Genomic DNA, 16,990 nt, shown 5'->3' with positions numbered 1-16,990 from the left:
ATTTACTACGCTAGTAAAACTCTTAATGACACTCAACGTAATTATACCACAACTGAGAAAGAGTTCCTAGCTATTGTCTATGCTTTGGATAAGTTTCGCCCCTACCTAGTTGGAACATCGACCATCGTATATACTGACCATGCCGTAATTCGGTACTTACTCGTGAAAAAGGACGCAAAATAACGATTGTTCTGCTGGATCCTTCTCTTACAAGGATTCACCCTGGAAATCAAAGACAAGAAAGGAACCGAAAATGTCGTAGCCGACCATTTATCAAGGCTGGTTGGTGACATCGATAGTGATTCCGAAGCTTTCGGTGATTCCTTCCCAGACGAATACTTGTACTCTATTTTCTCATCTCCATGGTACGCGGATATCGTTAACTACCTAGTTCTTGAGGAAGTCCCTCCTTTTGGTCACGCCCCGATCATAAAAGTTCTTATCCATCTGTAAAATATTATTTCTGGGATGAACCCTACCTCTTTAAGTATTGTTCCGACCAACTCATTCGTCGAGGCATTCCCGACTGGGAACACACCGACGTATTATCCTTTTGCCATGAACAATCTTGAGGAGGTCATTTCAGTGGAAAGAAAACTGCGGCCAAGGTGTTACAATGTGGTTTTTACTAGCCTACCCTTTTTCGCGATGCACACGAACATTGCATAGCTTGCATTCGTTGTCGACACCTAGTCGAATTACCAAAGCGAAATATGATGCCCCTAAATCCTATCTTGATTGTGGAAATTTTTGATGTTTGGGGCATTGATTTTATGGGACCCTTCCCTATTTCTCAAGGTTTTCTATACATTTTAGTCGTTGTAGACTATGTGTCCAAATGGATTGAGGCACTCACATGTCGCTCAAATGAGCATAAGACTGTTATGAGATTTGTAAAAGAAAACATTTTCTCTCATTTTGGTGTTCCCAAAGCTATCATCAGTGATGGGGGTACACATTTTTGTAACAAAATTTTTGGGTTTTTAATGAAGAAATATGGAGTTACTCACAAGGTTGCTACTCCATACCACCCACAAACGAAAGTGGCCAAGTGGAAGTCTCCAAATGAGAGAGATAAAGTCTATTCGGAGAAAAAACCGTCAATCCATCAAGAAAGGATCGGTCTCTCTCTTATCGGATGACTTTTGGGCATACCGAGCAGCATTTAAGACACCTATAGGGATGTCTCCTTACCGCATTGTTTTGGAAAACCTTGTCATCCGCCGGTTGAACTTGAGCATCGTGCCCTTTGGGCCATCAAAAGCCTTAATTACAATATCATCGAGGCAGGCGAAGTTTAAAACTGCAATAAAAATGGTGGGAGATTCGGAGTGATGCTTATGATCTCGAAATCCTACAAAGCTAATATGAAAAGAGTGCGACAAGCACATTTTGGCGTAAGGATTTCAAAATTGGCCAAAAAGTTTTACTGTACAACTCCAGATTACACATCTTTCCTGGTAAATTGAAAACACGATGGTCTGGTCCTTTCATTGTGTCAGCTGTGAAACATTATGGGGCAATTTCTTTGCTTAATCCAAAAGATAACAGTGAATTTCAAGTCAATGGACAACGCCTAAAACATTACCACAATGCGTACGCTCACGGATGTTGAGCGGACTCTTCTTGAATCCAAATATATAATCGACTAGATGTTTCGTTTGGCGTACTCAATCTTGTTTCTATAGAGGGTATGCCATTTTGGTAGCCGGGCCATCTTCTATCTTATGATCTCCAAAGTTCTTTGAAGTGTGTGGTTGCAAGCGCCGGAACCTTAGTCCACGAAAACTCTTTTTCAGAACTGAGTATAAATGTCTTCTACAACACGAGCAAACGTACTTTTTGGTAAACGATGGGTACCTAAGATTTCACCTCCTTCCTTCTCTTCCCTTTTCTACTCTCTACCTCGTGAACTTCAGCTAATCATTTGGTGTAAGTCTCACTCATCACGAATAGGGAATGGTCGTAGTTCTTTTGCTGAAAATGCATTATGCAATGTATTTAATCCCATGGAAGGGCTTCGCTTAATTCAACAAGGACTGATGACATTATTCAAACGTCAGAACATTATTATCACCAGCCTTCTTGAATTTCAAGACCTGCGGACAATAAACGAAGAGGAACAAGCACAATTCTTGCATGACCCACAACCAATTCTTGGCAAATCACACTCTCATAATGGAGAACCACGCCAAGATTTTACCGCGACGAAAGCAAAATATTGCAACAGTTTGCCGCGGATTGACGACATAGAAAATCTTATAAATGGATCCCTCCCACAAAAGGATCCCTCATTTTACTTAGGCCAATGAAACCATTTAAATTTTGCAATTTTATATTATTTATCATTTTCTTTTTAGTTTTTAATTTTCGTATGGTAATTTGTTTTTACTTAATTATTCTCATCATAGTCTAATATTTGTTTATCCTTGACTATACAGGTCACATTTTCTTTTCACACATCTTCTACAATGGAAGCTCCAAAGATGATTCCAGAACAATCTTTCCATTCGTTGCTGAATTCTCCGGCATATGGACATCTTTTCAAAGACTACATCACTCAAGTTGGTTGGAACTCTCTTATTCTACACCCAGAGCAGATGTACTCCCCAGGTTTGGCAACTTATTTTTATGATCACATGGAAGATCTACCAGCTGTCCAGGGTTTCCCTTTGAATGGTTTTACACTACGTATTGGTAACACCCGACACGCTTTTTATGAGCCAACAGTGGCTATGGCTCTAGACCTTCCTCCTCTTCAGCCAGATCTCCCCATTCAATACATGATAGAGAATGACCTTAATGACTATTCTAGGGAAGATTTTGCTGCCCGGTATGGCGATGGCCTTGCCCACGTCAAAGAACGTGCCGAAGCTGGTCGATGGCCGGACTTCACTATTCCACTAGCCAGTATGACCATGAATGTTGGAACTGCCATGTTATTTATTCTTCTGAACATCATGGGGGATTGGCATTTTTCCATTGCATCAAAGTCAGCGTGTAAGACATTCCATGCATTGGCCCAGCAACATACCACCTTCGACATTACAGAACTAGTAATTGAGAATCTTAAGAAGGCTCGGTCTTTTCGGCAACACTATATCACCCTGCCAATTACAACATGCAGGATAGTGCGGACGTACTTCCCTCAGTTTGCGGCCACCTTTCAGGACTGGGTAAAGGTCGACTCTATGTGTCCAACAAACAAGATAATTCGTTCTTTGCGATTTCGGACATGGAGATGCCCTGCAAGGTATCTTAAGAAAGTTCGTTCTTTCCCTGATGATGATAAAATGATAGCTCATCTAGACAATGCAAAGAAAAGGAAGTGGAGTGAAGTCTGGAAAGCTATGATAGATTGGCGGGATGCAAAGGAATGACATTTCTACATGGACGAGGCAAGGAGGGACTATCCCCCAGTTCTAGGTTGGGGCAATGTAAGTTGATGTATGTATATATTTGTTTTACGTTTTGATGTGAAATAAATAAATAACCTAACAGTGTGCTACTCTAACAGTGTGCTTCTACTTTTATGATGTATAATATATAGTGTGTTAAAATAAATTTCTGTGGAAGATGTCAGCTATATTTTTGCTCAAAGCCTCTCAGGTATACTCTTTCTTCCTCTTAACACTTTGAGGACACAGTGTCCGACTGTTTGGGGGTGGTGAGAACCTTTTGCAAAAATTAGGCATGCATAGTTGTATATAGTTTACTTAATGTCTAAATAAACGTATTTAGTGACAAATTCTCGTTTCTCTTTCTATAATGAAAAATATTTAGAAATCTCACCCTAGCATTAGAATTAGGACTTGTTCTTAGAAACTTAATTTAATACGTATGCAATAGTTTTTACATCTTTTTATGAGCATTCATGCACTGACTATCATTAAATGTACACAGCAGTAAGTTTCTGGGACCCACGGTTAGACAACTTAGTTTTCATATTCTGTAAGAATCTAACCAAAAGCCTAAAAATGTGTGATATATGAGTAATGACATAGAGGAGTAGTTCTTCTGAATAGAGAAGTTCACACGTCTACTTACTTGATCACTACCCAAATCCTAAGCGAGAATTTAGGCTTTCTTTGGATCGATATAGCCAAAAATTCACACCTGTAAATTTTTTTTACCGCTAGTCGCCCCACTAAACCTTTCTTTAATCCTTTCTACTTCACCAAAAAAATCATTACCCATCTAGTAACCACAAATAAATAAGCCTACCTAGATGATGAGTATGAGAAATAGGATGAAGTGCAGAAAAATGAAGAGAAAAAACCTTGACAAATCAAAATCAGTTACCTGTTTAAGAAGAAAAGAAAAAGAAAAAAATAGAAATATGTTTCCAAAAATCAAAAGAAATGTCAAGGTTAGAATTCCCAAAAAAAAAAAAAAAAAAAAAATCAAATCAAAAGGGAATACAAAAGCTTGAAAAATCCAAGTATGGAAACCCATGTTAGAAGCAGGAAAGAAAATAAGGATTCTCCAGTATAAATATCTCGAAGACCTTATTCTCCCATACTTATCATTTTTGAATTTTCCATTCCATTTTCTTTTACACTACCACCTAAGCCCCATAACACCTAATAAAGACCTCTAGCTCAATTAGGAATAGGATAGTGTGATAATAAGTAGTAGTTGTGACTTCTTGACCTCGGCTCCTCTAAGCTGTCATTGAGTATGTGAGGAAATGTGTGCCCACTGCATTAATCGGAGATAGATAAGCTTGAGTGGAAAAATAAGAGAGAAATTGTGTTTCGACACATACCGTGAGAACCTACTTAAGGACGCTTATCCAAAGGATCCGTAAAACGACCCCTTTCGTACATTTCATTATTAGATCCTTTGCATGCATGCTCATACGTAGATGTTTTGATTATTGTATGTATATTAACTTAAAATTGAAAGAATTAAATCCTTGTTCCCCTGCTAGTGAGATGTCTAGATACCGAGATTAATTAAGGAAACAAGCCTTTGTTCTTGAAGTTGTTGTATTATAAATAAAGTTTGTGAGTATCTTCTCGGAAAACTCTCACGAGGTTATAACTTCGTCCACTAGGGAATTCCTAGTGGTTCAAGGCCTTGTTGCATCAAATCAATGCAACCGCACTCTGCTGAAAATGAGATTTAGCTTAGGACAACACATTTTTGACCACTTATTGTTTTAATGTCTCTTCTTTTGCTTGAGGACAAGCAAAAAGTCTTTGTTTGGGGTGGTGTGATAAGCACCCAAAACTGTAATATTAAACCCCGAGAGACATAGCGTTTTGGTCGATTATGTGTTTAATAATCATGTAATAATTATATTTTCGTACTTTTGCAGGTTTCCGCAATTAAAATAAATATAGGGATAAAACATGCATCGAAGTACAGGAATACGGGAATATTTGAAGTTTCCCACTCAACCCCCGTGAAGTCCAACAAAGCTTGACTAGAGCCGAAGTTTCTAAAAGAACAAAACCAGTGCAGAACGGGTCCACATATAAAGAAGCAGCAAACTTCCGAAGCTCAAATCGGATAAATCTAGATGCCGACGTTGGCTAGTGAAGCTGCCATAGCGACGGCGACAACGAACTCCGTGCAAGGACAGAAAGTCGTAAAAATGCCAAAATCGGCGCTGCCACTGGACACACTAAGTGGACCCACTCTGCGGGTCCAAAAGGCATGATGAGTCAGCATAGGCAGGTGGCAAAGGATGGTTTCAATTTGGTACCACCTGGCAAGAGAGAAGACACGTACCAATTCAAACCAGGTGGTTTGAATTGAAATGAGCTACAAGACGAAACTTTAATACGGAAAAGGACAAAACAAATGGGTAAAAAACAAAACTTTGATTCTCAAAGTTTTGAACAACTCAATTAGCAAACAAACAACATCAAATTAAACCGTCTTCAGTCTCCAACCTATATATAGGAGGGGGTCGCCTTCATTATTACCCCTTCAGCATTTTCATGCTTTAGCTTCCGCCTAGTTAGTTTATTTCTTCAGTACTTACATTCTGTCATTTCCATTCCAGCAGCTTAAATACTGTAAGTTATTTTACCTTTAATAACAGTTATTGCTTTTCTAGTTTAATTCCTGTCCTGCATTTATTTACTTAATGTATACAGCAAGTTTTATTATTCCTTCTATGACCATGAGCTTATCCCCCCCCTCAGGGGGAGGGTTATGCTGCTCGTGTAAAAATCCGGATTGACTCTTTAATACTCTAGAGTCACTACTTAGGAATTAGGCTTAGATTTGACATCCAGTCCCAAAATGACCGAGACTGTACAAAGTTGGATTGCTGATGCTCGGAAACGTCTCGCCACGATCTCTCTCGGTGTCGACATGACTCTCCAATTCGTCCAGCTGATGTGAAATCGAGCCAGGAGCTGAAATAATATACCAGAGATGAGATATTATTGAAACTCCTTATGCTAGTGAAATGCGACCTAGAGATGTGGGTATGCACTAGGGATCAATACTCGACGTCGTCTCCGAAAACGAGACGAATTAGAGATGTAGTGATGTGGTAATATAAACGGTTGAAAAATGATTCTTGCATGAGTATGACTAACTCTCTCCCTGTTTCTCTATTTTTGTTTACCTACATATAATCGCCGTAGTAATTTACATTATTTGCATTACCGTTAATTTAATTAAAACCAACTAAAAAGAAACCTAAAAATCCTACTCACCAAAAGCTGTAATTCCAGTTGTGAACCTATCTGAGCCCTAAGGTTTGGACGATCCCTTACTCGACCTATCCTACCAAACCCACGTGAGTAAGGTAACTTGACTAAAATGTACGACTATACGGACGTTGGACTTTGGACTTTGGACTTTGGACTTGGGTCTTTGGACTTCGGACTTTGGACTGTGGACCTCGGACTTAAGAAAATAAGTAACTGAAATCAATAAACGTGTATAAAGAGTGTGTTTATCAGTGCCCTAGGCAAATGTTCCATGATGTCGTGCCCCCATTTTGAGAATGGCCAAGGGCTGAGAATTGGGTGCAATTCTGTGGCTGGTAGTTTTCCAACTTTAGCATGTTTCTAGCACGGCACACAAATTTGAGTGATTTGTTTTGCGTCTCTTTGCATGTACGACCACCAATAACCTTGCGTTAAAGCCTTGTGGGCAAGACTGTGACCTCCCGAGTGATTCCCACAAACACTTGTATGAATTTCTTTAAGTATCATTTCGCCTTGCTCTGGGGTAAGACATTTTAACTGTGGTTCGAACCCCATTGGCCTTTTGTAAAGTCTGGCTACTCTTTCTTTACTGAACAATACTGTGAATTTCCATGCTTCTTGCTTAACCTTATGAGATAAAGCTTTCTCTATGGGGAGATTCCTTGAGTTCAGATACTCGATGAAGTGCAGCCTCAAGTCAGATTTTTCCAGTGCCAAGATTTCTAAGTCCATTATCTCTAAATCATCAAGAGTTTCCTCTTCAGATTCTGCTTCAGATTCAGACTTTTCGTTTTCAGTGGGGATGATGTCTCCCCCAGTATCTTCATGGTCGCTCCCAATACTGCCAAGGTTACCAGGGTTCATTCCTTGATCTGAATCATTGAATGTGGGATGCTTTCTTTTGAGTTGTTTGCGTAAGGATGCCAAAGTCTGGCGATCCTCAGCATCAACTGGATCTTTAGATTCTGAAGATGCGCGATCCACTTGTTCTCTATTTCTTTGTCGAGTGTTAACCACACAGAGTTGTAATGCGTTACACTCTATAACATATGCCTCATGAAGTCTCATTGGTTGTAGATTGATGCTCAGCTCTTGTTGGAAATCAATTTGGATTTCTCTTGGTTCATCTAACTGGACAGCTGCAGAGAGGTAAGCTAGTGCATCAGCGTGCCTGATTTCATTCCTTGGCCTTTGACTGATAGAGATTTTGTCAAATTGCATGTACCAATTTGTGTATGGTATCAAAAATATCTGCCATCCTTTCATCTTTTGCTTGAAAAGTACCACCAAATTGATTAGCCACCAAGCGAGAATCTGTTAGCATTTGAATGTTCTTCGCTCCCAGCTTAAGTGCGACATTCATACCATAGATAACAACTTCATATTCGGCTTCATTATTAGAGGCAAAAAAGCCCAGTCTAACTGACCTTTCAACTTTCTGTCCTTCAGGGCTGATAAGTACACAACTTAGACCAGATCCGGATGCATTTTTTGAACTATCGATGAAGACGGTCCAGAGAGTTTGATTATTGTCAAATATGCGCTCACCTCCAGAATCAGATGTACTGGGTGAGAATTCCTCAGTTTGTACAGGGAACTGACTGGAATGATCAGGAAGTTGTTCTGCTTATGCTAATTTTGGACTCAGTTGTATGTCATCCACATGAAAATCTGCCATAAGAGAGGCTAGAGCATGCCCCTTTTCTGCAGTCCTTGGCTCATAAACAATATCATATGTGCTGAGGTAACTTGACCATTCAATCAACCTATTTGATTCCTCCTATTTGCTGAGGGTTTTTCATAAAGGATACTCCGTATAAACCTTCACCGTTCTCCCCTAAAAATACGGCTTTAACCACCGAGCCGCATGTACTAAGGCTAACGCGATTTTCTCAATTTTGGAGTAATGACTTTTTACTGTAGTTAGTGTCTTGCTAACAAAATGAACTGGCCTTTCTTCAGAATTATCAACAAAAATGACTGCACTGGCTACAGAGGCAGTTGCAGCAAGATAGATTCCTACATGTTCTCCAGCTTTTGGGCTAACCAAAATTGGGGGAGAAGTAAGGTAGGCTTTGACTTCAGCGAAAGCTTTTTCAAAATCTTCATTCCAGGTTGATGCACCTTTCAGAATATGAAAGAACGACTTACATTTGTTAGAGTATCGAGATATGAAACGACCTAGAGCCGTAAGATGACCTAAGAGCCTCTGTACTTCCTTTCTGCAAGTAGGGGGTGGCATGTCGAGAATAACTCGAATTTTCTCAGGGTTAGCTTCAATTCCCCTGTGGGTCATCATGAACCCTAAGAATTTGCCTGAAGATAGGCCAAATGATCATTTGGCAGGGTTAAGCCTCAGTTTGTATTTATTTAGTCGATCAAATACTTTGTGCAGGTCAGTAAGATGATCACATTCTTCCCTTGACTTCACAACCATATCATCAATATAAACCTTCATAATAACCCCAATAAGATCAGCAAAGATAGTATTAACAAGCTTTTGGTATGTGGCCCCAGCATTTTTTAGGCCGAACGGCATAACAACATAGCAATATAGGCCTCTGCCTATGATGAATGTTGTATACTCCTGATCATCATAGTGTAGTACAATCTGATAATATCCTGAGCTTGCATCCATAAAAGATAGTTTCTTGGAACCATATGTCGCATCCACCATATATGAAATTCTGGGTATAGGATAAGGATGCAGTGGGCAAGTTTCATTCATGTCTGTGAAGTCGACACAAATTCTGAGTTTCCCATTTTTTTTAGGTACTGCTACAATGTTGGAAACCCAAGTTGGGTATTCAACTGGTCGAATAAATCCAGCCTCCAATAACTTGTCAATCTCCTTGTTCACTAAGAGTTTCCTGTCTGGGGCCATTCTTCGTGGTTTCTGCCTTACCGGTTTGACTTTCGGGTCGATGTCTAACCTATGACAAGTGACGCTGTGGTCAATTCCAGGCATATCTGTTGGATTCCAAGCAAAGAGAACTCTGTTGTTTTTCAATAAGGCCACCAAAGCCTCTTTCTCTATTTCAGAAAGTTCTTCAGAGATGAAGGTGGTTTGACTTTCTTCTTCTCCTATCTGCACTTCTTTTAGCTTATCGATTGTTGGAGGTCCCTTGGTTGGTGCCTACCGAGGTTCTTTGGTTGCCCTCGGTGGTGCTCTGGTCCAGCCCTGCTGCAATTGCTATTTTTGCTAAGTGTTGAGAATGGTGTGCCCTCTGACCTCAGACTTTTTATAATCATCCTTCGCATGCTCATGGCATTTTAGAGATGCAATCTGGTCACTTTGGATCTTACAAGTTCTCTCTGCTGTTGAAAACTTAATAGCTTGGTGATAAGTGGACACCACTGCATGCATTGCATGAAGCCAATCTCTGCCTAGAATGACATTATATGTGGAAAGGCAGTCTACCAGAACAAAGTCAACTCCTACAACCTTAGGACCTACTGTGACTAGTAAATTAATTTTACCAACCTTTTTAGCTGGAGCGCCATTAAAGCCGATAATTGGAGTATCATCTTCCTGAATAAGATCATCGTCGAGATTCATGACAGAATATCATCCAGAGAATAGGATACAGACAGAGCTACCGGTATCAATCAAAATTCTTTGGACTCTGCGGATGCCAACCCATGCTGTAATCATCCACAGCATCATTGTGAGGATAGTATACTCCTCGCTCATCTTCTTCAGTAAAAGTTAGGTCTCCTTCAACAATAGTCTCAGCATAGAACCCATATTTAAAGTTGATATTGTTTACGTGATTCCAACTACCAATTTTTTGAATCTTGTGCTTCATGCTCCATTTTCTTTCACGGTTTGATGAGCAAGCAGCCGCCTAAGCATGACATACAGCTATCACATCGTGCTCGACCAGATTTACACGAGCCAGCTTTTGACTACCTTTTAGATACTCCTTCAGCTGTCCCACATCTACCATTCTGGAGATCTCCTTCTTGAATGCATAACAGTCATTCAAAGTATGGCCGAAATCATTATGATACTTGCATTTCTTTGACTTATCTCACCTTCCCTCAATATTAGGTTTCATAGGGAATGACTTGGAGAGTTTTCCTTTGAGCTTGTCATACAATTCTAAGAGACTGACACTAAGCTCCGGAAGAGTAAGATCTTTGCTCGGGCAACCATCTTGTTTTTTACTTTGTGTGATGCCAGTTTTGGCATCTTTGTTATGCTTCTTTCTATCTTTGGCACACTGTGGCTGTTCTCGCTTTTCTCTATCATTTGAAAAATCCTTTTGTTGCTTGTACTTTGAATCTTCTTGAACAGTAGCATACCTTTCTGCTCGCACCAGTAAATCTTGAACCATTTCTAAAGGCTTCAGAGTTAGTGAGTTGTACAGACCAGATTTGTCAAAAGGAAGAGCATTTTTGAAAGCTTGTGCAACAACATCATCTGGGACATTGTTGACCTCCTTGAGCAGCACCCTGAGTTTTCTGACAAGGTCTCAAATACTTTCTCCTTTCTCCATGTGGAGGTTGAAAAGAGTTCCAGAACCTTTTATGGTCTTCCTGTTGTAGCGATAATATTTTGAAAATTTGTTGGTGAATTGCGGAAATGTATGGATTGAACGAGGATGGAGCTCGTTAAACCATGTTAAAGCTTCTCTGCTAAGATAGTTTGGAACATTATGCGCATCAATGCATCATTGTTGTTAAAAAGAGTCATAGACGATCTGTACTTCATCAAGTGCTCATCTGGACAACCATTTACATCATCGTAGGTTGGAATTGAAGGTTGTTTGAAAGAACCAGGGGAAATGTAATCTTTGATTTCATCTATAAAAGGAGATTCTCCAGGTCTTTTGATTGCCAGTTTATGTCGCTTATCTTTCCGAGTAGCTTTGGAATCCATGGCAGTTCTAATGAGTTCTTGAACTAGCTACTCATTCAAGTTGTCACTATTTTCCTGCAGAGCGACATTGTTCGTGCCGACTCTGTAGGTACGGTTTCTCCTTTTAGGGCTCCAGCCTGGCTCAACAGAGTCTTGCTTATATTGCCTGAAATTTGCTTCAGCCCTGCGTGGGTTTAACTCTCTGGTTCGAGCGTAACCACCCACAGAATTATGGAGGGCTCTGGTTCTGTGGCTTCTGGCCCACTGTTGGCTACCTCTTCTATCTCCAGCTCTCTGATAATCTCCATTAGTCCTCCTGCGAGTGTTCCTCGAACCATTGTATCTGGATTATGAGGAATCTGAACCTCCAAGACTACGATCAAATCTTCTGTTACCTCGAACTGGTATGTATTGTCCTCTTTGTAGTACCGGACTGCGAGAGCGTTGCATGTCACGCTCTAGATCGATTTGATCCGAAGAGGAATATCTGGAAACTGACATTGATCGTTCCTTGGAGTATTGGGAACGTCTTGACACTGATCTGCTTCGATGATGCTGTGGGCTATGAACCCGTCCTAGTACAGCGTCAGCACCACCTAAACGCTCAACAATTAAAGTTTTGTGGTTTTGGGTGCGGCTAGAGGCGTGGCTCCTTAGATGATGCCTCCTCTTTTGAGACCTGCTCTCCCTTGGTACGGAAGATTCCTACTGAGAGTTTTCTTCCCTAGGCCTTTTGTCGTCATTTCTCCTAAGTTGATTGTTTTCTCTGGTCATCCTATGCAACATAGACATTAGAGTTTCTTCATCAGATGGGTGAGCATTGTGGCTCAGATCCTGAGGGCCCAATCCAGGCCTAAGGCGGCCTTGCAAATGCCTAGGCAATATGGATGGTCCAAATTGGGTGGAAATAGCACCCGACCTAGGCCCAAGGCGTTGCTGCAGACATTGAGGCAGCATCGATGGTCTTGCCCCAGCAGATGCAAATCCGTCTCTGTGTGTGACGGCTCTAGTATCCCTAGTTGCATCTTGTTCCCCTGTTGGAACAGTAATTCACAGGTTCTCCACCAAATCTTCTTCTTCATGCTGGGCATCCAAATTCTGTGGGGGAATCTGACGCATATGCTAATCCTGAGCATGAACCTCGTCAGCAACTGTGTGATGTGATGTCTTTGTTGGATTACTTTAATCCTACATCTTTAACATGCTAATCTAGTATTGATAAAAAAAAATAATTAAAAGAAAAATACCTTCAAAGCCGCCAAAATTAGAGATTGACAGTAAATAGAAACTTTCCAAAGCTGAATCCAAATCACGTAGTCTTCAGCCTTCTAGTATTATTCACCACACAACACACCACAAAACACTTTTGCTTTTCTCCTACTTTTAGTTGTACTTTTTCTGGAAAGACTAATTGTCCCTTTCTCCAAAAAGTTATTATCTTATATAGAGAAACTTTGAGAATACGTAAGTGTGTGTGTAGTGGGATCCACTTAGGATTCTAGGTCTTATCTTAAGAAGACAAGTCCTTGTCATATATATTAAAATTTTAATATATATCTCTTTAATATGGAAAGTGCCCATTAACAAATCCATATTTACAATAAGGCCCTTGAAACTTTCAAGAAAGTCCTTTCCTACCATTAATTATATCTAAGTCCCTCTACCTTACTTGTATTCACAATTAGACCATTGGGAATTTGTTCTTCACTGTCACACCTATGTCTAATTGACCCAATTTGACATTTAACATCAATTGAGCATTAAGAAACTATTTCTTATACCGGCCGGGTTTGAGCTCAATTAGTTATGTCACAATTTCCTAATACATAACTCCGTAGAGTAGTGGATCCTTTATTAGAATTCGTGATTCAAGACGTCCTACATTCATTACCCAAAATGTCAAGTTTAGTCTATAAATAGACATTACTTTTTAACATATCAAAGTAATAAATTTGACACACAATGAATTTTCACAATTCCTCAAGTCTAGGGATTAATTGGTAGAGTGAGATTTGCACACTAACCTTAACAACGAATTTATAGTGTGTTCTCACTTTGATCCCCTCAGTGTCAGTCATGTGACTACACCAATATACAAACTTAGAGTCATACTCAAATGATTGAGATATCATCATCCTATCATATAACAATTATGTATATTACAGTCTTATAAATGAAGCGTCCGACTTCACCCCTAACTGTGAGCATTCTAGGTAAATAGATATAATCAAATCTCCCGCACATGACTCTTCATATATATGCTTGATTATTCTAATTCTATTACCTATGTAACTTATGGTTTCATCATATGATATTAGTTCACCCATATGCATAATAATAAGATTTGTGTATTTAATTAAACATCATCATGTATAAACAATAAATGTTCATTGGCTTTTTAAAGGCCAAATATCCCAATAGTCTCAGCATTAGGAGGAAGGTTTTGTGCAATTTCTGGAGCCTGACTGGTGTCAGCCACCTTTTCATTTCTTTTGGGTCTACCAGCAACCATTGATCGTGATATTCAATATAATAAAAGAGAAGAATGTAGTCGTGGGTTCGATCTCCACTGACGGCGCCAAAAGATGTCGGGGCAAAAACTGTAAGCTATAGATCTACCAAAACACTCTTAAGAAACTGACCTTCTGAATATCACCACCTATAGATTTATGCACAAAATATTTAAGTAACAATGATTGGTTTGTTTGAGATGTTGAGACTGAACCACTTTTTAGTTCAGTGGCTGCCTACATACCCCAGAAAGATCAAGTCTCTGAAAGTCTACGGAGTATAGAGCTTCTAATGTAGTTCTGTTGCTGAAAACTCTTCAATATGTAACCATCCGAAAAACTAGGGAATCTCTAGATATTGATCCTTATCCCTAGTTTTTAGTTACATTGGATAGAGTCAAAATCTCCAGATTATGTGAGATCCGGCTGGTCCTTGTTTTCAGCTGATTACGGGCTTATAGTGAGGCTTGGCCCACATGCCATGCTGTGCCCTGTAGATATGAAGGGTCCAGTTTGGGTGTCATGTCTAGAGATCATGCCCAGCTAGTCCATAGAGGCATTGTGTTGCTGAGCATTCCATCGAGTTGGATGTCTCACTACACAAGTTGATCCAACAAGGCCACAAATGAGGAGGATCAGGTAACCATGTGGACCATTTATGAGGGTCCACACAATAAGCAACATGGGAGAAGTCCTTTTAACAATGTTCCAACAATAGACATAAACATTCAATCAGTTCTTCTGTAGACAAAATTTGTGTGGAATGCAATAACATTGTCTCTCCAGACAACAAGACTCCAGAGTCAAACCCTTGATCAGTCGCGGTGTAGGAATTTCTTTGATAGCATATCTTTATGGAAATTAGTTGGCATCATATCACAACATGAGTGGAAATTCTACTGACAGGAGTTAGTACAAATAGGCATTTAGGTGAAGTGACTAAGTGAGCATTAAGAAGTACGACAATTTAGCTACCAAAAAAAGAAGAACAACAATGTAGTAGGACTTTGAGAACCGTTTTTGTTAACGAAGTGTCTAAGTGCATTGCCTTGTAGGCAGGTGACAATCGTGACCAATTTTAATATACATTGTAGACAGTGGCGGAGCCAGGGGGGGGCCCAGGGTACGCCCTGGCTCACCCTCAATTTCTTCCAAAAAAAAAAAATGACTACTATATATATGAAAATGATTTTGTTACTAAACCCTCATTGGAACTGACCAAAAATAAAAACCCCTTTCCCCTAACTAACATAAGAAAACTCTGCATTTCTAATTTTATGTATTTTGAGAAACAACACTTTTGGCAAGTGTTTTTCCTTGTTTGGAAAAACAAAAAAGATTAAAGAGAAAAAAAGAGTAATAACATTTTCAAATCTCAGTCCTAATAATTCATATGTATGTTTATTGGTATGTTTTATAAACCTTAATTCCCCAATCTCTTATTTTTTTAGTTTTTTTATAATAAATTTTATTAGTTATAATTCAATTTTGTACGTAATGAATTCAATCCATCGATTACTTGAGTCCATTACAATTTTAATTTGTTGTATAAAATTGTAGTAAATTTACTTTTGAATCTACTTAAAGCATTGATTTGAATTTCGGGATTAAATGAAAACGAAAACGAAAACAATTAAAATAAATGCTAAAGTGACCACAAAAAAAATGTATTGGTGTCTATAAACATGTACAGTTTAAAACAATGGTGGGATCATAAACCATGTTGGCGCAACAAGCTAGTTTGAAAATCCAAATTTTGCTTACCCACTATAGATTTTTGAGAAAGCATAAACATGAGAATTATATTCCCAATCTAGAATTTGTAAACGCTTTGTAAGTCTGTAACACCATTTTTTGTTATTAATATTAATTACCCTTTAGCCAAAAAAAAAAATGTCGAAACATTGTATAATATTTTTTATTGCGCCTATGTGTTTATTTTTTTTCCCAATGCCTTTTGGACTATTTTCCTTACAGTTCTAAAGAATTCATTGTTTTTTCCATTTGTGGAATTTTAAAGTGGTTTCCATAAGCATATATATTTGTAAGAAGCATATATTTGTAGGCACTTTCTTCTTATATTCCTAATTTTCTAAAGCTAAATATCCGTGTAATATTTTTTTTCTCCTAAATCGATCTATTAAGCAATCTAGTATTTTGTAATTCCAAAATTTACATATCTATTGTGATGGGATTTGAATTGTGTTTTTTTCTTTTTTACTTTTAAAAATAATGCAAGGAAAAACCAAAATTCGACAAATTGGGTGTTATCTTATTTTAGTTTTTATATAGTGACTAGTTGTGGCTCACCCTCACCCAATTTCCTGGCTCCGCCACTGATTGTAGATTGTAATCTATAATCAAAATGAGAAAGTTTTAATGGAAGGACATGCATGGTATTGTTCTTGGATGTTTAAAGAAGATTTTCTTGTAAAATGATAGACAACTCACAAACAAAATAAACGAAATAAGCAAGTTCAGTTCAGGCAAACAAACCATCACTATAAGGAGCAACTGCAGGTTCAAAGCTTTGAGCAATAGCAGTTGAGAAAACCAGAGCCAGTACAAAAGCCCATAAAGCAGCCATGACTGGAAATGAAATTCTCACTGACTCCATTAAAACTAGAAAAGCCTAGTTGCTTCAAAATTTCTTCTCTTTCCCTTTCCCTCTAACAGTACAATTGAGAACCTGGAAACTGGATTTGGCTTTTAAAAGAGGGAGACACCGAGTTTAGAAGAATCTGTGAAAGCTTCCAGGCTGGCTGACAACTAATATAAGAGAGTTTTGCAGCTTTTCAGCTCATAATGAACAGTTGATAATTGCCACGTGTACGGTTGATATTAGCAGCACGTTCTTAGTTGTTGTTGTGACGGCCTCGTTGTTAATGATTAATCTCACATGCATCTATGATTGGCAGAATCTTTATTCTATGAACAAT

The sequence above is a fragment of the Coptis chinensis genome, chromosome 3 (assembly GCF_015680905.1).
Source record: "Coptis chinensis isolate HL-2020 chromosome 3, ASM1568090v1, whole genome shotgun sequence".
NCBI lineage: Eukaryota > Viridiplantae > Streptophyta > Magnoliopsida > Ranunculales > Ranunculaceae > Coptis > Coptis chinensis.
The sequence above is the reverse complement of the archived record's forward strand: the minus strand, read 5'-3'. Positions refer to the sequence as shown.